Source organism: Coenobita brevimanus, chromosome 92, assembly GCF_032717465.1.
Source record: "Coenobita brevimanus isolate Jiangsu-jjx chromosome 92, ASM3271746v2, whole genome shotgun sequence".
In the NCBI taxonomy this organism is placed as follows: Eukaryota; Metazoa; Arthropoda; class Malacostraca; order Decapoda; family Coenobitidae; genus Coenobita; species Coenobita brevimanus.
In genome coordinates, this window is record NC_137045.1 from 171,575 (window position 1) to 195,326 (window position 23,752).

The window sequence follows — 23,752 nt, forward strand, 5'->3', positions numbered from 1 at the left end:
CCAATAGCCCCAACCACCAACCAACACCAAGCAACCAACCCCAAACACCAACCAACACCAACCAACCCCAAACACCAACCAACACCAACCAACCAACACCAACCAACCAACACCAACCACCAACCAACACCAACCAACCAACCCCAACCACCAACCAACACCAACCAACCAACCCCAACCACCAACCAACACCAACCAACCAACCACAACCACCAACCAACACCAACCAACCAACCACAACCACCAACCCAACACCAACCAACCAACCACAACCACAAACCAACATCAACCAACCAACACCAACCACCAATCAACACCAACCAACCAACCCCAACCACCAACCAACCAACCCCAACCAACCAACCCCAACCACCAACCAACCAACCCCAACCACCAACCAAAACCAACCAACCAACCTCAACCACCAACCAACACCAACCAGTCAACCCCAAACCACCAATCAACACCAACCAACCAATCCCAACCACCAACCAACACCAACCAACCAACCCCAACAACCAACCAACACCAACCAACCAACCCCAACCACCAACCAAAACCAACCAAACAACCCCAACCACCAACCAACACCAACCAACCAACACCAACCACCCACCAACACCAACCAACCAACACCAACCACCCACCAACACCAACCAACCAACACCAACCAGCAACCAACACCAAATAACCAATCCCAACCACCAACCAACCCCAATTACCAACCAACAAAACCAACCAACCAACCCCAACCACCAACCAACACCAACCAACTAACCCCAACCACCAACCAACACCAACCAACCAACCCCAACCACCAACCAACACCAACCAACCAACCCCAGCCACCAACGAACACCAACCAACCAACCCCAACCACAAACCAACACCAAACAACCAACCCCAACCACCAACCAACACCAACCAACCAACACCAACCAACCAACACCAACCACCTACCAAAACCAACCAACCAACCCCAACCACCAACCAACACCAACCAACAAACCCCAACCACCAACCAACACCAACCAACCAACCCCAACCACCAACCAACACCAACCAACCAACCCCAACCACAAACCAACACCAACCGACCAACCCCAACCACCAACCAACACCAACCGAAGACCCCAACCAACAACCAATACCAACCCACCAACCCCAACCATGAACCAACACCAACCGACCAACCACAACCACCAACCAACACCAACCGACCAACCCCAACCACCAACCAACACCAATGAACCAACCCCAAACACCAACCAACACCAACCAACCAACCCCAACCACACACCAACACCAACCGACGAACCCCAAACACCAACCAACTCCAACCTACCAACCCGAACAACCAACCAACACCAACCGACCAAACCCAACCACAAACCAACACCAATCGACCAATCCCAAACACCAACCAACACCAACTGACTTACCCCACCAACCAACCAACACCAATCAACCAACCCCAACCACCAACCAACACCAACCAACCAACACCAACCAACCAACTCCAACCACCAACCAACACCAACCAACCAACACCAACCAACCAACACCAACCACCAATCAACACCAACCAAGCAACACCAACCACCAACCAACCCCAACCAACCAACCCCAACCACCAACCAACACCAACCAACCAACCCCAACCACCAACCAACACCAACCAACCAACCCCAACCACCAACCAACACCAACCAACCAACCCCAAACACCAAGCAACACCCATCAACCAACCCCAACCACCAACCAACACCAACCAACGAATCCCAACCACCAAACAACACCAACCAACCAACCCCAACTACAAACAAAAACCCACCAACCAACCCCAACCACCAACGAACACCAACCAACCAACACCAACCACCAACCAACACCAACCAACCAACACCAACCAACACCAACCAACCAACACCAACCACCAACCAACACCAACTAACAAACATCAACCACCAACCAACACCAACCAACCAACACCAACCACCAACCAACACCAACCAACACCAACCAACCAACACAACCAACCAATCAACCAACACAAACCAACCAAAACAAACCAACCAACACCAACAAACCAACCAAAACAAACCAACCAACACCAACAAACCAACCAACCAACACCAACCAACACCAACACCAACCAACCAACACCAACCAACACCAACCAACCAAGCAACACCAACCAACCAACACCAACCAACACCAACCAAAACCAACTAACCAACAACAACCAACCAACCAACACCAACCAACCAACACCAACCAACCAACACCAACCAACACCAACCAAAACCAACCAACCAACCAACACCAACCAACACCAACCAACACCAACCAACCAACCAACACCAACCAACACCAACCAACCAACCAACACCAACCAACACCAACCAACCAACACCAACCAACCAACACCAACCAACCAACACCAACCAACACCAAATAACACTAACCAACGCCAACCAACCAACACCAACCAACCCCAACCAACCAACACCAACCAACACCAACGAACAAAAACCAACCAACACCAACCAACCAACACCAACCAACACCAACCAACGCAAACCAACCAACACCAACCAACCCCAACCAACCAACACCAACCAACCCCAACCAACCATAACCAACCAACACCAACCAACACCAACGAACAAAAACCAACCAACACCAACCAACAAACACCAACCAACCAACACCAACCAACACCAACCAAAACCAACGAACCAACCAACACCAACCAACCAGCACCAACCAACCAACACCAACCAACCAACCAACACCAACCAACCAACACCAACCAATGAACACCAACCAATCAACACCAACCAACCAACACCAACCAACCAACCAACACCAACCAACCAACCAACACCAACCAACCAACCAACACCAACCAACCAACCAACACCAACCAACCAACCAACACAAACCAACCAACGACGAACCACGAACCACGAACCACGAAACAGCAACACGTTTGCGAACGGCAGGAGCCGCAGGGAGATGGTTTGCGAACGGCAGCAGAAGCAGGGAGATGGTTGGCGAACGCCAGCAGCCGCAGGGAGATGGTTGGCGAACGCCAGCAGCCGCAGGGAGATCGTTGGCGAACGCCAGCAGCCGCAGGGAGATCGTTGGCGAACGCCAGCACCCACAGGGAGATCGTTGGCGAACGCCAGCACCCACAGGGAGATCGTTGGCTAACGCTATCACCCACAGGGAGATCGTTGGCGAACGCCAGCAAACACAGTAGATCGTTGGCGAAGGCCAGCACCCACAGGGATATCGTTGGCGAACGCCAGCACCCACAGGGAGATCGTTGGCGAACGCCAGCACCCACAGGGAGATCGTTGGCGAACGCCAGCACCCACAGGGAGATCGTTGGCGAACGCCAGCACCCGCAGGGAGATCGTTGGCGAACGCCAGAAACCGCAGCGAGATCGTTGTCGAACGCCAGCACCCATAGGGATATCGTTGGCGAACGCCAGGAACCGCAGCGAGATCGTTGGCGAACGCCAGCACCCACAGGGAGATCGTTGGCGAACGCCAGCACCCACAGGGAGATCGTTGGCGAACGCCAGCACCCACAGGGAGATCGTTGACGAACGCCAGCACGCACAGGGAGGTCGTTGGCGAACGCCAGCACCCACAGGGAGACCGTTGGCGAACGCCAGCACCCGCAGCGAGATCGTTGGCGAACGCCAGTACCCGCAGCGAGATCGTTGGCGAACGCCAGCACCCGCAGGGAGATCGTTGGCGAACGCCAGCACCCGCAGAGAGATCGTTGGCGAACCCCAGCACCAGCAGGGAGATCGTTGGCGAACGCCAGCACCCGCAGGGAGATCGATGGCGAACGCCAGCACCCACAGCGAGATCGTTGGCGAACGCCAGCACCCGCAGGGAGATCGTTGGCGAACGCCAGCACCCACAGGGAGATCGTTGGCGAACGCTAGCACCCACAGGGAGATCGTTGGCGAACACCAACCAACACCAACCACCAACCAACAGCAACCAACCAACACCAAAGAACCAACACCAACCACCAACCAAAACCAACCAACCAACACCAACCACCAACCAACACCAACCAACCAACACCAACCAACCAACACCAACCACCAACCAACACCAACCAACGAACCCCAACCACCAACTAACACAAACCAACCAACCCCAACCACCAACCAACACCATCCAACCAACACCAACCACCACCCAACACCAACCACCAACCAACGAACCCCAACCACCAACCAACACAAGCCAAACCCCAACCACCAACCAATACCATCCAACCAACCCCAACCACCAACCAACAAAAACCAACCAACCCCAAAGACCAACCAACCAACCCCAAAGACCAACCAACACCAACCAACCAACCCCAATCACCAACCAACACCAACCAATCAACCCAAACCACCAACCAACACCAACCAACCAACCCCAACCACCAACCAACACCAACCATCCAACCTCAACCACCAACCAACACCAACCAACCAACCCCAACCACCAACCAACCAACCCCAACCACCAACCAACACCAACCAACCAACCCCAACCAACCAACCCCAACCACCAACCAACACCAACCAACCAACCCCAACCACCAACCAACACCAACAAACCAACCTCAACCACCAACCAACCTCAACCACCAACCAACCCCAACCAACCAACCCCAACCACCAAGCAACACCAACAAACCAACCCCAACCACCAACCCCAACCACCAAGCAACACCAACAAACCAACCCCAACCACCAACCAACACCAACCAACCAACCCCAACCACCAACCAACACCAACCAACAAACACCAACCACCAACCAACACCAACCAACCAACCCCAACCACCAAGCAACACCAACCAAAAAACCCCAACCACCAACCAACACCAACCAACCAACCCCAACCACCAACAAACACACCCCAACCAACCCCAACCACCAACCAACACCACCCAACCAACCCCAACCACCAACCAACACCATCCAACCAACCCCAACCACCAACCAACACCAACCAACCAACCCAAACCACCAACCAACACCAACCACCCAACCCAACCACCAACCAACACCAACCAACCAGCCCCAACCACCAACCAACCCTAACCAACCAACCCCAACCACCAACCAACACCAACCAACCAACCCCAACCACCAACCAACACCAAATAATCAACCCCAACCACCAACCAACACCAACCAACCAACCCCAACCACCAACCAACACCAACCAACCAACCCAAACCACCAACCAACACCAACCAACCAACCCCAACCACCAACCAACACCAACCAACCAACCCCAACCACCAACCAACACCAACCAACCAACCCCAACCACCAAACAACACCATCCAACAAACCCCAACCACCCACCAAAACCAACCAACCAGCACCAACCACCAAAAAACACCAACCACCAACCAACACGAACCAACTAACACCAACCACCAACCAACCCCAACCACCAACAAACACCACCCAACCAACCCCAACCACCAACCAACACCACCCAACCAACCCCAACCACCAACCAACACCAACCAACCAACCCCAACCACCAACCAACACCAACCAACCAACACCAACCACTAACCAACACCAACCAACCAACCCCAACCACCAACCAACACCAACCAACCAACCCCAACCACCAACCAACACCAACCAACCAACCCCAACCACCAACCAACACCAACCAACCAACCCCAACCACCAACCAACACCAACCAACTCACCCCAACAACCAACCAACACCAACCAACCAACCCCAACCAGCAACCAACACCAACCAACCAACCCCAACCACCAACCAACACCAACCAACCAACCCCAACCACCAACCAACACCAACCGACCAACCCCAACAACCAACCAACACCAAACGACCAACCCCAACCACCAACCAACACCAACCGACCAACCCCAACCACCAACCAACACCAACCGACCAACCCCAACCACCAACCAACACCAACCGACTAACCCCACCCACCAACCAACACCAACCGACCAACCCCAACCACCAACCAACACCAACCAATCAACACCAATCAACCAACCCCAAGCAACCAACCCCAACAACCAACCAACACCAACCAACCAACCCCAACCACAAACCAACACAAACCAACCAACCCCAACCACCAACCAACACCAACCAACCAACCCCAACCACCAACCAACCCCAACCAACCAACCCCAACCACCAAACAACACCAACTAACCAACCCCAACCACCAACCAACACCAACCAACCAACCCCAACCACCAACCAACACCAACCAACCAACACCAACCACCAACCAACACCAACCAACCAACACCAACCAACACCAACACACCAACACCAACACACCAACACCAACCAACCAACACCAACCAACCAACACCAACCCCCAACTAACACCAACCAACCAACATCAACCACCAACCAACACCAACCAACCAACACTAACCACCAACCAACACCAACCAACACCAACAAACCAACACCAACCAACCAATCAACCAACACAAACCAACCAACACCATCCAACCAACCAACCAACACCAATCAACACCAACCAACACAGACCAACACCAACCAACCAACCAACACCAACCAACACCAAGCAACCAACCAACACCAGCCAACCAACACCAACCAACACCAACACCAACCAAAACCAACACCAACCAAAACCAACCAACCAACACCAACCAACCAACCAACACCAACCAACCAACCAACACCAACCAACCAACCAACACCAACCAACCAACCAACACCAACCAACCAACACCAACCAACCAACACCAACCAACACCAACCAACACAAACCAACACCAACCAACACCAACCAACACCAACCAACACCAACCAACACCAACCAACCAACCAACACCAACCAACCAACCAACACCAACCAACACCAACCAACCAACCAACACCAACCAACCCCAACCAACCAACACCAACCAACTAATACCAACCAACACCAACCAACACCAACCAACACCAACCAACACCAACCAACCAACACCAACCAACCAACACCGAAAAACCAACATCAATCAACCAACACCAACCAACCCCAACCAACACCAATCAACCCCAACCAACACCAACCAACCAACACCAACCAACAAACACCAACCAACACCAACCAACACCAACCAACCAACCAACACCAACCAACCAGCAAAAACCAACCAACACCAACCAACCAACCAACACCAACCAACCAACACCAACCAACCAACACCAACCAACCAACACCAACCAACCAACACCAACCAACCAACACCAACCAACCAACACCAACCAACCAACCAACACCAACCAACCAACCAACACCAACCAACCAACCAACACCAACCAACCAACCAACATCAACCAACCAACACCAACCAACCAACACCAACCAACCAACACCAACCAACCAACACAAACCAACCAACGACGAACCACGAACCACGAACCACGCAATAGGAACACGTTTGCGAACGGCAGGAGCAGCAGGGAGATGGTTTGCGAACGGCAGCAGAAGCAGTGAGATGGTTGGCGAACGCCAGCACCCGCAGCGAGATCGTTGGCGAACGCCAGCAGCCGCAGGGAGATCGTTGGCGAACGCCAGCACCCGCAGGGAGATCGTTGGCGAACGCCAGCACCCGCAGGGAGATCGTTGGCGAACGCCAGCACCCAGAGGGATGTCGTTGGCGAACACCAGGAACCGCAGCGAGATCGTTGGCGAACGCCAGCACCCGCAGGGAGATCGTTGGCGAACGCCAGCACCCACAGTGAGATCGTTGGCGAACGCCAGCACCCACAGGGAGATCGTTGGCGAACGTCAGCACCCACAGGGAGATCGTTGCCTAACGCCATCACCCACAGGGAGATCGTTGGCGAACGCCAGCACCCACAGGGAGATCGTTGGCGAACGCCAGCACCCACAGGGAGATCGTTGGCGAACGCCAGCACCCACAGGGAGATCGTTGGCGAACGCCAGCACCCACAGGGAGATCGTTGGCGAACGCCAGCACCCTCAGGGAGATCGTTGACGAACGCCAGAACCCGCAGGGAGATCGTTGGCGAACGCTAGCACCCACAGGGAGATCGTTGGCGAACGCCAGCACCCACAGGGAGATCGTTGACGAACGCCAGAACCCGCAGGGAGATCGTTGGCGAACGCTAGCACCCACAGGGAGATCGTTGGCAAACGCCAGCACCCACAGGGAGATCGTTGGCGAACGCCAGCACCCACAGGGAGATAGTTGGCGAACGCCAGCACCCGCAGCGAGATCGTTGGCGAACGCCATCACCCACAGGGAGATCGTTGGCGAACGCCAGCACCCACAGGGAGATCGTTGGCGAACGCCAGCACCCACAGGGAGATCGTTGGCGAACGCCAGCACCCACAGGGTGATTGTTGGCGAACGCCAGCATCCACAGGGAGATCGTTGGCGAACGCCAGCACCCGCAGGGAGATCGTTGGCGAACGCCAGCACCCACAGAGAGATCGTTGGCGAACGCCAGCACCCACAGGGAGATCGTTGGCGAACGCCAGCACCCGCAGGAAGATCGTTGGCGAACGCCAGGAACCGAAGCGAGATCGTTGGCGAACGCCAGCACCGATAGGGATATCGTTGGCGAACGCCAGGAACCGCAGCGAGATCGTTGGCGAACGCAAGGACAAACAGGGAGATCGTTGGCGAACGCCAGCACCCACAGGGAGATCGTTGACGAACGCCAGCACCCACAGGGAGATCGTTGGCGAACGCCAGAACCCACAGGGAGATCGTTGGCGAACGCCAGCACCCGCAGCGAGATCGTTGGCGAACCCCAGCACCCGCAGGGAGATCGTTGGCGAACGCCAGCACTCGCAGGGAGATCGTTGGCGAACGCCAGCACCCACAGCGAGATCGTTGGCGAACGCCAGCACCCGCAGCGAGATCGTTGGCGAACGCCAGCACCCACAGGGAGATCGTTGGCGAACGCCAGCACCCACAGGGAGATCGTTGGCGAACGCCAGCACCCACAGGGAGATCGTTGGCGAACGCCAGCACCCACAGGGAGATCGTTGGCGAACGCCAGCACAAACAGGGAGATCGTTGGCGAACGCCAGCACCCACAGAGAGATCGTTGGCGAACGCCAGCACCCACAGGGAGATCGTTGGCGATCGCCAGCACCCGCAGGGAGATCGTTGACGAACGCCAGGAACCGCAGCGAGATCGTTGGCAAACGCCAGCACCCAGAGGGATATCGTTGGCGAACACCAACCAACACCAACCACCAACCAACACCAACCAACCAACACCAACCAACCAACACCAGCCACCAACCAACACCAACCAACCAACACCAACCACCACCCAAAACCAACCAACCAACACCAACCACCAAACAACACCAACCAACCAACACCAACCACCAACCAACACCAACCAACCAACACCAACCACCAACCATCCCCAACCACTAACCAACACCAACCAACCCACCCCATCCACCAACCAACACAAACCAACCAACCCCAACCACCAACCAACACCAACCAACCAACCTTAACCACGAACCAAAACCAACCAACCAAACCCAACAACCAACCAACACCAACCAACCAACCCCAACCACCAAATAACACCAACCAACCAACACCAACCACCAACCAACACCAACCAACTAACCCCAAACACCAACCAACCCCAAACACCAACCAACACCAACCAACCAACCCCAACCACCAACAAACACCAACCGAAAAACCCATACCACCAACCAACACCAACCGACCAACCCCAACCACTAACCAACACCAACCGACCAACACCAACCGACCAACCCCAACCACCAATCAACACCAACCAACCAACCCCAACCACCAACCAACACCAACCAACCAACCCCAACCACCAACCAACACCAACCAATCAACCCCAACCACCAACCAACACCAACATACCAACCCCAACCACCAACCAATACCAACCAACCATCCCCAACCACCAACCAACACCAACCAACCAACCCCAACCACCAACCAACACCAACCAACCAACCCCAAAAACCAACCAACACCAACCAACCAACCCCAACCACCAACCAACACCAACCAACCAACACCAACCAACCAACCCCAACCACCAACCAACACCAACCAACCAACACCAACCAACCAACCCCAACCACCTACCAACACCAACCAACCAACCCCAACCACCAACCAACACCAACCAACCAACCCCAACCACCAACCAACACCAACCAACCAACCACAACCACCAACCAACACCAACCAACCAACCCCAACCACCAAGAAACAAACCCCAACCAACCCCAACCACCAACCAACACCACCCAACTAACCCCAACCACCAACCAACACCAACCAACCAACCCCAACCAACCAACACCAACCAACAACCAACCCCAACCAACCAACCCCAACCACCAACCAACACCAACCAACCAACCCCAACCAACCAACCCCAACCAACCAACCAACCCCAACCAACCAACCCCAACCACCAACCAACACCAACCAACCAACCCCAACCACCAACCAACATCAACCAACCAACCCCAACCACCAACCAATACCAGCCAACCAACCTCAACCACCAACCAACACCAACCAACCAACCCCAACCACCAACCAACACCAACCAACCAACCCCAACCACCAACCACCACCAACCAACCAACCCCAACCACCAACCAACACCAACCAACCAACCCCAAACACCAACCAACACCAACCAACCAACCCCAACCACCAACCAACACCAACCAACCAACCCAAACCACCAACCAACATCAACCAACCAATCCCAACCACCAACCAACACCAACCAACCAACCACAACCACCAACCAACACCAACCAACCAACACCAACCACCAACCAACACCAACCAACCAACCCCAACCACCAACCAACACCAACCAACCAACCCCAACCACCAACCAAAACCAACCAACCAACCACAACCACCAACCAACACCAACCAACCAACACCAACCACCAACCAACACCAATCAACGAACACCAACCACCAGCCAACACCAACCAACCAACACCAACCACCAACCAACACCAACCAACCAACACCAACCACCAACCAACACCAACCAACCAACCCCAACCACCTGCCAACCCCAAACAACCAACCCCAACCACCAACCAACACCAACCGACCAACCCCAAACAACCAACCAACACCAACCGACTAACCCCAACCACCAACCAACACCAACCAACCAACCCCAACCACCAACCAACACCAACCAACCAACCCCAACCACCAACCAACACAACCAACCAACCCCAACCACCAACCAACCCCAACCAACCAACCCCAACCAACCAACCCCAACCACCAACCAACACCAACCAACCAACCCCAACCACCAACCAATACCAACCAACCAACCCCAACCACCAACCAACACCAACCAACCAACCCCAACCACCAACCAATACCAACCAACCAACCCCAACCACCAACCAACACCAACCAACCAACACCAACCACCAACCAACACCAAACAACCAACCAGAACCACCAAACAACACCAACCAACCAACCCCAAACCACCAACCAACACCAACCAACCAACCCCAACCTCCAACCAACACCAACCAACCAACCCCGAGCAACAACCAACACCAACCAACCAACCCCAACAACCAACCAAACCAAACAACCAACACCAATCATCAACCAACACCAACCAACCAACACCAGTCACCAACCAACACCAGTCACCAACCAACACCAACCAATGAACACCAACCACCAACCAACCCCAACCACCAACCAACACCAACTGACCAACCCCAACCACCAACCAACACCAACCAACCAACCCCAACCACCAACCAACACCAACCAACCAACCCCACCCACCAACCAACACCAACCAACCAACCCCAACCACCAACCAACACCAACCAACCAACCCCACCCACCAACGAACACCAACCAAAAAACCCCAACCACCAACCAACACCAACCAACCAACACCACCCACCAACCAACACCAACCACCAACCAACAACAACCAACCAACCCCAACCACCAAAAACACCAACCAACCAACCCCAACCACCAACCAACACCAACCAACCAACCCCAACCACCAACCAACACCAACCAACCAACCCCAACCACCAACCAACACCAACCAACCAACCCCAACTACCAACCAACCCCAACCAACCAACCCCAACCACTAACCAACACCTACCAACCAACCCCAACCACAAACCAACACCAACCAACCAACCCCAACCACAAACCAACACCAACCAACCAACCCCAACCACCAACCAACACCAACCAACCAACTCCAATCACCAACCAACACCAACCAACCAACACCAACCACCAACCAAAACCAAATAACCAACCCCAAACAACAAACAACACCAACCAACCAACACCATCCACCAACCAACACCAACCAACCAACTTCAACCACCAACCCCAACCACCAACCAACACCAACCAACCAACCCCACCCACCAACCAACACCAACCAACCAACCCCAACCACCAACCAACACCAACCAACCAACCCCAACCACCAACGAACCCCAACCAACCAACCCCAACCACCAACCAACACCAACCAACCAACCCCAACTTCCAACCAAAACTAACCAACCAACACCAACCACCAAGCAACACCAACCAACCAACCCCAACCACAAACCAGCACTAAGTAACCAACCCCAACCACCAACCAACACCAACCAACCAACCCCAACCACCAACCAACCCCAACCACCCACCAACCCCAACCACCAACCAACACCAACCAACTAACCCCAACCACCAACCAACACCAACCAACCAACCCCAACCACCAACCAACACCAACCAACCAACCCCAACAACCAACCAACACCAACCAACCAACCCCAACCACCAATCAACACCAACCAACCAACCCCAACCACCAACCAACACCAACCAACCAACCCCAACCACCAACCAACACCAACCAACCAACCCCAACCACCAACCAACACCAACCAACCAACCCCAACCACCAACCAACACCAACCAACCAACACCATCCACCAACCAACACCAACAAACTAACACCAACCACCAACCAACACCAACCAACCAACACCAACCACCAACCAACACCAACCACCCAACACCAACCACCAACCAACAAAAACCAACCAACACCAATCACCAACCAACACCAACCAACCATACCCACCACCAACCAACACTAACCAACCAACACCAACCAACCAACCCCAACCACCAACCAACCCCAACCAACCAACCCGAACTAAACAACCCCAACCAACCAACCCGAACTAACCAACCCCAACCAACCAACCCCAACCAACCAACCCCAACCACCAACCAACCCCAACCAACCAACCCCAACAACCAACCAACCAACCCCAACCACCAACCAACACCAACCAACCAACCACAACCGCCAACCAGCACCAACGAACCCCAACCACCAACCAACACCAACCAACCAACCCCAACCACCAACCAGCACCAACCAACCAACCCCAACCACCAACCAACACCAACCAACCAACACCAACCAACCAACACCAACCAACCACCAAACAACACCAACCAACCAACACCAACCACCAACCAACACCAACCACCCAACAACACCAACGAACCAACACCAACCACCAACCAAAACCAAGCAACCAACACCAACCACCAACCAGCACCAACCAACCAACACCAACCACTAACCAACACCAACCAACCAACACCAACCGCCAACCAACACAAGCCAACCAACCCCAACCACCAACCAACCAACCCCAACCACCAACCAACACCAACCAACCAACCCCAACCACCAACCAACACCAACCAACCAACCCCAACCACCTACCAACACCAACCAATCAACCCCACATCAACCGACACCAACCAACCAAACCCAACCACCAACCAACACCAACTGACCAACCCCAACCACCAACCAACACCAACCGACCAACCCCAACCACCAACCAACACCAACCGACCAACCCCAACCACCAACCAACACCAACCGACTAACCCCAACCACCAACCAACACCAACCAACCAACCCCAACCACCAACCAAAAACACCAACCACCAACCAACACCAACCAACCAACCCCGAACCACCAACCAACACCAACCAACCAACCCCAACCACCAACCAACACCAACCAACCAACACCAACCACCAACCAACACCAACCAACCAACACCAACCACCAACCAACACCAACCAACCAACACCAACCACCAACCAACACCAACTGACCAACCCCAACCACCAACCCACACCAACCAACCAACCCCAACGACCAACCAACACCAACCAACCAACCCACACCACCAACCAACACCAACCAACCAACCACAACCACCAACCAACCCCAACCAACCAACCCCAACCACCAACCAACACCAACCAACCAACCCCAACCACCAACCAACACCAACCAACCATCCCCAACCACCAACGAACACAACCAACCAACCCCAACCACCAACCAACCCCAAACAAACAACCCCAACCACTAACCAACACCAACCAACCAACCCCAACCACCAACCAACACCAACCAACCAACCCCAACCACCAACCAAAACCAACCAACCAATCCCAACCACCAACCAACACCAACCAACCAACCTTAACCACCAACCAACACCAAACAACCAACCCCAAACACCAAACAACACCAAACAACCAACCACAACCACCAACCAACACCAACCAACCAACACCAACCAACCAACCCCAATCTCCAACCAACACCAACCAACCAACCCCGAGCAACAACCAACACCAACCAACCAACCCCAACCACCAACCAAACCAAAACAACCAACACCAACCATCAAACAACGCCAACCAACCAACACCAGTCACCAACCAACACCAACCAACGAACACCAACCACCAACCAACCCCAACCACCAACCAACACCAACTGACGAACCCCAACCACCAACCAACACCAACCAACCAACCACAACCACCAACCAACCCCAACCAACCAACCCCAACCACCAACCAACACCAACCAACCAACCCCAACCACCAACCAACACCAACCAACCATCCCCAACCACCAACGAACACAACCAACCAACCCCAACCACCAACCAACCCCAAACAAACAACCCCAACCACTAACCAACACCAACCAACCAACCCCAACCACCAACCAACACCAACCAACCAACCCCAACCACCAACCAAAACCAACCAACCAATCCCAACCACCAACCAACACCAACCAACCAACCTTAACCACCAACCAACACCAAACAACCAACCCCAAACACCAAACAACACCAAACAACCAACCACAACCACCAACCAACACCAACCAACCAACACCAACCAACCAACCCCAATCTCCAACCAACACCAACCAACCAACCCCGAGCAACAACCAACACCAACCAACCAACCCCAACCACCAACCAAACCAAAACAACCAACACCAACCATCAAACAACGCCAACCAACCAACACCAGTCACCAACCAACACCAACCAACGAACACCAACCACCAACCAACCCCAACCACCAACCAACACCAACTGACGAACCCCAACCACCAACCAACACCAACTGACGAACCCCAACCACCAACCAACACCAACCAACCAACCCCAACCACCAACCAATACCAACCAACCAACCCCAACCACCAACCGACACCAACCAACCAACCCCAACCACCAACCAACACCAACCAACCAACCCCACCCACCAACCAACACCAACCAACCAACCCCAACCACCAACAAACACCAACCAACCAACACCACCCACCAACCAACACCAAGCAACCAACACCAACCACCAACCAACAATAACCAACCAACCTCAACCACCAAAAACACCAACCAACAAACCCCAACCACCAACCAACACCAACCAACCAACCCCAACCACCAACCAACACCAACCAACCAACCCCAACCACCAACTAACACCAACCAACCAACCCCAACTACCAACCAACACCAACCAACCAACCCCAGCCACGAACCAACACCAACCAATCAACCCCATCCACAAACCAACACCAACCAACCAACCCCAACCACAAACCAACACCAACCAACCAACCCCAACCACCAACCAACACCAACCAACCAACCCCAATTACCAACCAACACCAACCAACCAACACCATCCACCAACCAACACCAACCAACCAACCCCAACCACCAACCAACACCAAACAACCAACCCCACCCACCAACCAACACCAACTAACCAATCCCAACCACCAACCAACACCAACAAACCAACCCCAACCACCAACCAACCCCAACCAACCAACCCCAACCACCAACCAACACCAACCAACCAACCCCAACCACCAACCAACCCCAACCACCAACCAACACCAACCAACCAACCCCAACCACCAACCAACACCAACCAACCAACCCCAACCACCAACCAACACCAACCAACTAACCCCAACCACCAACCAACACCAACCAACCAACCCCAACCACCAACCAACACCAACCAACCAACCCCAACAACCAACCAACACCAACCAACCAACCCCAACCACCAATCAACACCAACCAACCAACCTCAACCACCAACCAACACCAACCATCCAACCCCAACCACCAACCAACACCAACCAACCAACCTCAACCACCAACCAACACCAACCAACCAACCCCAACCACCAACCAACACCAACCAACCAACACCAACCAACCAACACCAACCACCAACCAACACCAACCAACTAACACCAACCACCAACCAACACCAACCAACCAACACCAACCACCAACCAACACCAACCAACCAACACCAACCACCAACCAACCAACACCAATCACCAACCAACACCAACCAACCAACACCCACCACCAACCAACACTAACCAACCAACACCAACCAACCAACACCAACCACCAACCAACACCAACCAACCAACCCCAACCACCAATAAACACCAACCAACCAACACCAACCACCAACCAACACCAACCAACCAACACCAACCACCAACCAAAACCAACCAACCAACACCAACCACCAACCAATACCAACCAACCAACACCAACCAACCAACCTAAACCACCAACCAACACCAACCAACCAACCCCAACCACCAACCAACACCAACCAACCAACCCCAACCAACCAACCCCAACCAACCAACCCCAACCATCAACCAACACCAACAAACCAACCCGAACAACCAACCAACACCAACCAACCAACCCCAACCACCAACCAACACCAACCAACCAACCCCATCCACCAACCAACACCAACCAACCAACCCCAACCACCAACCAACACCAACCAACCAACCCCAACCACCAACCAACACCAACCAACTAATCACAACCACCAACCAACACCAACCAACCAACACCAACCACCCACCAACACCAACCAACCAACACCAACCAACCAACACCAACCAACCAACACCAACCACCAACCAACACTAACCACCAACCAACACCAACCACCAACACCATCCACCAACCAACCCCAACCACCAACCAACACCAACCAACCAACCCCAACCGCCAACCAGCACCAACCAACCCCAACCACCAACCAACACCAACCAACCAACACCAACCAACCAACACCAACCAACCAACCCCAACCACCAACCAACACCAACCAACCAATCCCAACCACCAACCAACACCAACCAACCAACCCCAACCACCAACGAACACCAACCAACCAACCCCAACCACCAACCAACATCAACCAACCAACCCCAACCACCAACCAACACCAATCAACCAACCCCAACCACTAACCAACACCAACCAACCAACACCAACCAACCACCAACCAATACCAACCAACCAACACCAACCACCAACCAACACCAACCACCAACCAACACCAACCACCAACCAACACCAACCACCAACCAACACCAACCACCCAGCAGCACCAACCAACCAACACCAACCACCAACCAAAACCAACCAACCAACACCAACCACCAACCAACACCAACCAACCAACACCAACCACCAACCAACACCAACCAACCAACACCAACCACCAACCAACACCAACCAACCAACACCAACCACCAACAAACACCAACCAACCAACCCCAACCACCAACCAACACCAACCAACCAACCCCAACCACCAACCAACACCAACCAACCAACCCCAACCACCAACCAACACCAACCAACCAACCCTAACCACCTACCAACACCAACCAACCAACCCCACACGAACCAACACCAACCAACCAACCAGAACTACCAACCAACACCAACTGACCAACCCCAACCACCAACCAACACCAACCGACCAACCCCAACCACCAACCAACACCAACCGACCAACCCCAACCACCAACCAACACCAACCGACCAACCCCAACCACCAACCAACACCAACCGACTAACCCCAACCACCAACCAACACCAACCAACCAACCCCAACCACCAACCAACCAACACCAACCACCAACCAACACCAACCAACCAACCCCAACCACCAACCAACACCAACCAACCAACCCCAACCACCAACCAACCCCAACCAACCAACCCCAACCACCAACCAACACCAACCAACCAACCCCAACTACTAACCAACACCAACCAACCAACACTAACCACCAACCAACACCAACCAACCAACACCAACCACCAACCAACACCAACTGACCAACCCCAACCACCAACCAACATCAACCAACCAACCCCAACCACCAACCAACACCAACCAACCAACCCCAACTACCAACCAACACCAACCAACCAACCACAACCACCAACCAACCCCAACCAACCAACCCCAACCACCAACCAACAACAACCAACCAATCCCAACCACCAACCTACACCAACCAACCAACCCCAACCACCAACCAACCAACACCAACCACCAACCAACACCAACCAACCAACACCAACCACCAACCAACACCAACCAACCAACACCAACCAACCCCAACCACCAACCAACACCAACCAACCAACCCCAACCACCAACCAACACCAACCAACCAACCCCAACCACCAACCAACACCAACCAACCAACCCCAACCACCAACCAACACCAACCAACCAACCCCACCCACCAACCAACACCAACCAACCAACCCCAACCACCAACCAACACCAACCTACCAACCCCAACCACCAACCAACACCAACCAACCAACCCCAACCACCAACCAACACCAACCAACCAACCCCAACCACCAAAAACACCAACCAACCAACCCCAACGACCAACCAACCAACCCCAACCACCAACCAACACCAACCAACCAACCCCAACCACCAACCAACACCAACCAACCAACCCCAACTACCAACCAACACCAACCAACCAACCCCAACCACCAACCAACACCAACCAACCAACCTCAACCACAAACCAACACCAACCAACCAACCCCAACCACCAACCAACACCAACCAACCAACCCCAACCACCAACCAACACCAACCAACCAACCCCAACCACCAACCAACACCAACGAACCAACCCCAACCACCAACCAACCCCAACCAACCAACCCCAACCACCAACCAACACCAACCAACCAACCCCAACCACCAACCAACACCAACCAACGAACACCAACCATCAACCAACACCAACCAACCAACACCAACCACCAACCAACACCAACCAAAAACCAACACCAACCAACCAACACCAACCAACCAACACCAACCACCAACCAACACCAACCAACGAACACCAACCATCAACCAACACCAACCAACCAACACCAACCACCAACCAACACCAACCAAAAACCAACACCAACCAACCAACACCAACCAACCAACACCAACCAACCAAGACCAACCACCAACCAACACTAACCACCAACCAACACCAACCAACCAACACCAAACACCAACCAACACCAACCAACCAACACCAACCAACCAACAGCAATCACCAACCAACACCAACCAACCAACACCAACCACCAACCAACACCAACCAACCAACCCCAACCAACCAACACCATCCAGCCAACACCAACCAACCAACACCAACCAACCAACACCAACCAACCAACACCAACCACCAACCAACACCAACCAACCAACACCAACCACCAACCAACACCAACCAACCAACACCAACCAACCAACACCAACCAACCAACACCAACCACCAACCAACACCAACCAACCAACACCAACCACCAACCAACACCAACCAACCAACACCAACCACCAACCAAAACCAACCAACCAACACCAACCACCAACCAACACCAACCAACCAACACCAACCACCAACCAACACCAACCAACCAACCCCAACCACCAACCAACCCCAACCAACCAACCCCAACCAACCAACCCCAACCACCAACCAACACCAACCAACCAACACCAACCACCAACCAACACCAACCAACCAACACCAACCACCAACCAACACTAACCAACCAACCCCAACCACCAACCAACCCCAACCAACCAACCCCAACCAACCAACCCCAACCACCAACCAACACCAACCAACCAACCCCAACCACCAACCAACACCAACCAACCAACCTTAACCACCAACCAACACCAAACAACCAACCCCAAACACCAAACAACACCAACCAACCAACCACAACCACCAACCAACACCAACCAACACCAACCAACCAACCCCAAACACCAACCAACACCAACCAACCAACCCCAACCACCAACCAACACCAACCAACCAACCCCAACCACCAACCAAACCAAAACAACCAACACCAACCATCAAACAACGCCAACCAACCAACACCAGTCACCAACCAACACCAACCAACGAACACCAACCACCAACCAACCCCAACCACCAACCAACACCAACTGACGAACCCCAACCACCAACCAACACCAACCAACCAACCACAACCACCAACCAACCCCAACCAACCAACCCCAACCACCAACCAACACCAACCAACCAACCCCAACCACCAACCAACACCAACCAACCAACCCCAACCACCAACGAACACCAACCAACCAACCCCAACCACCAACCAACCCCAAACCAAACAACCCCAACCACTAACCAACACCAACCAACCAACCCCAACCACCAACCAACACCAACCAACCAACCCCAACCACCAACCAAAACCAACCAACCAATCCCAACCACCAACCAACACCAACCAACCAACCTTAACCACCAACCAACACCAACCAACCAACCCCAAACACCAACCAACCCCAACCAACCAACCCCAACCACCAACCAACAACAACCAACCAACACCAACCAACCAACCCCAATCACCAACCAACACCAACCAACAAACACCGAGCACCAACCAACACCAACCAACCAACACCAACCACCAACCAAACCAAAACCAACCAACACCAACCATCAAACAACGCCAACCAACCAACACCAGTCACCAACCAACACCAACCAACGAACACCAACCACCAACCAACCCCAACCACCAACCAACACCAACTGACGAACCCCAACCACCAACCAACACCAACTGACCAACCCCAACCACCAACCAACACCAACCAACCAACCCCAACCACCAACCAATACCAACCAACCAACCCCAACCACCAACCGACACCAACCAACCAACCCCAACCACCAACCAACACCAACCAACCAACCCCACCCACCAACCAACACCAACCAACCAACCCCAACCACCAACCAACACCAACCAACCAACACCACCCACCAACCAACACCAACCAACCAACACCAACCACCAACCAACAATAACCAACCAACCCCAACCACCAAAAACACCAACCAACAAACCCCAACCACCAACCAACACCAACCAACCAACCCCAACCACCAACCAACACCAACCTATCAACCCCAACCACACAACAACACCAACCAACCAACCCCAACCACCAACCAACACCAACCAACCAACCCCAACCACGAATCAACACCAACCAATCAACCCCATCCACAAACCAACAGCAACCAACCAACCCCAACCACCAACCAACACCAACCAACCAACCCCAACCACCAACCAACACCAACCAACCATCCCCAACCAACCAACCCCAACCAACCAACACCAACCACCAACCAACACCAACCAACCAACCCCAACCACCAACCAACACCAAACAACCAACCCCAACCACCAACCAACACCAACCAACCAACCCCAACCACCAACCAACACCAACAAACCAACCCCAACCACCAACCAACACCAACCAACCAACCCCAACCACCAACCAACACCAACCAACCCCAACCACCAACCAACCCCAACCACCAACCAACACCAACCAACCAACCCCAACCACCAACCAACACCAACCAACCAACCCCAACCACCAACCAACACCAACCAACCAACCCCAACCACCAACCAACACCAACCAACCCCAACCACCAACCAACCACCAACCAACACCAACCAACCACCAACCACTAACCAACACCAACCAACCAACCCCAACCAACAACCAACCAACACCAACCAACCAACCCCAACCACCAACCAACACCAACCAACACCAACCAACACCAACCAACCAACACCAACCACCAACCAACACCAACCAACCAACACCAACCACCAACCAACCACCCAACCAACCAACCAACCAACACCAACCAACCAACCAACACCAACCAACCAACACCAAACCACCAACCAACACCAACCAACCAACCCCAACCACCAACCAACACCAACCAACCAACACCAACCACCAACCAACACACCAACCAACCAACACCAACCAACCACCCAAACCACCAACCAACACCAACCAACCAACCCAACCACCAACCAACCAACACCAACCAACCAACCAACCAACCAACCAACACCAACCAACCAACCAACCAACCAACACCAACCAACCAACCAACCAACCAACCAACACCAACCAACCAACACCAACCAACCAAACCACACCAACCAACCAACCAAAACCAACCAACCAACACCAACCAACCAACACCAACCACCAACCAACACCAACCAACCAACACCAACCACCAACCAACACCAACACCAACCAACACCAACCAACCAACACCAACCACCAACCAACACCAACCAACCAACCAACACCAACAAAACAACCCCAACCAAAAACCACCAACCAACCCAACAAAAAACAACCCCCAACCAACACCAACCAACCAACACCAACCACCCAACACCAACCAACCAACACCAACCAACCAACCAACACCACACACCAACCAACCAACCAACCAAACCAACCAACCACCAACCACCACCAACCAACACCAACCAATCAACCAACCAACACCAACCACCAACCACCCAACCAACCAACACCAACCACCCAACCAACCAACACCACACAACCAACACCAACCAACGAACCAACCAACACCAACCAACCAACCACCAACCAACCAATCAACCAACCAACACCAACCACCAACCAACACCAACCAACCAACACCAACCACCAACCAACACCAACCACCAACCAACCACCAACCAACACCAACCAACCAACCCAACCACCAACCAACACCAACCAACCAACCCCAACCACCAACCAACACCAACCAACCAACCCCAACCACCAACCAACACCAACCACCAACCAACACCAACCAACCAACCAACACCACCAACCAACACCAACCACCAACAAACACCACCCAACTAACCCCAACCACCAACCAACACACCAATCAACCAACCAAAACACCAACCAACCAACA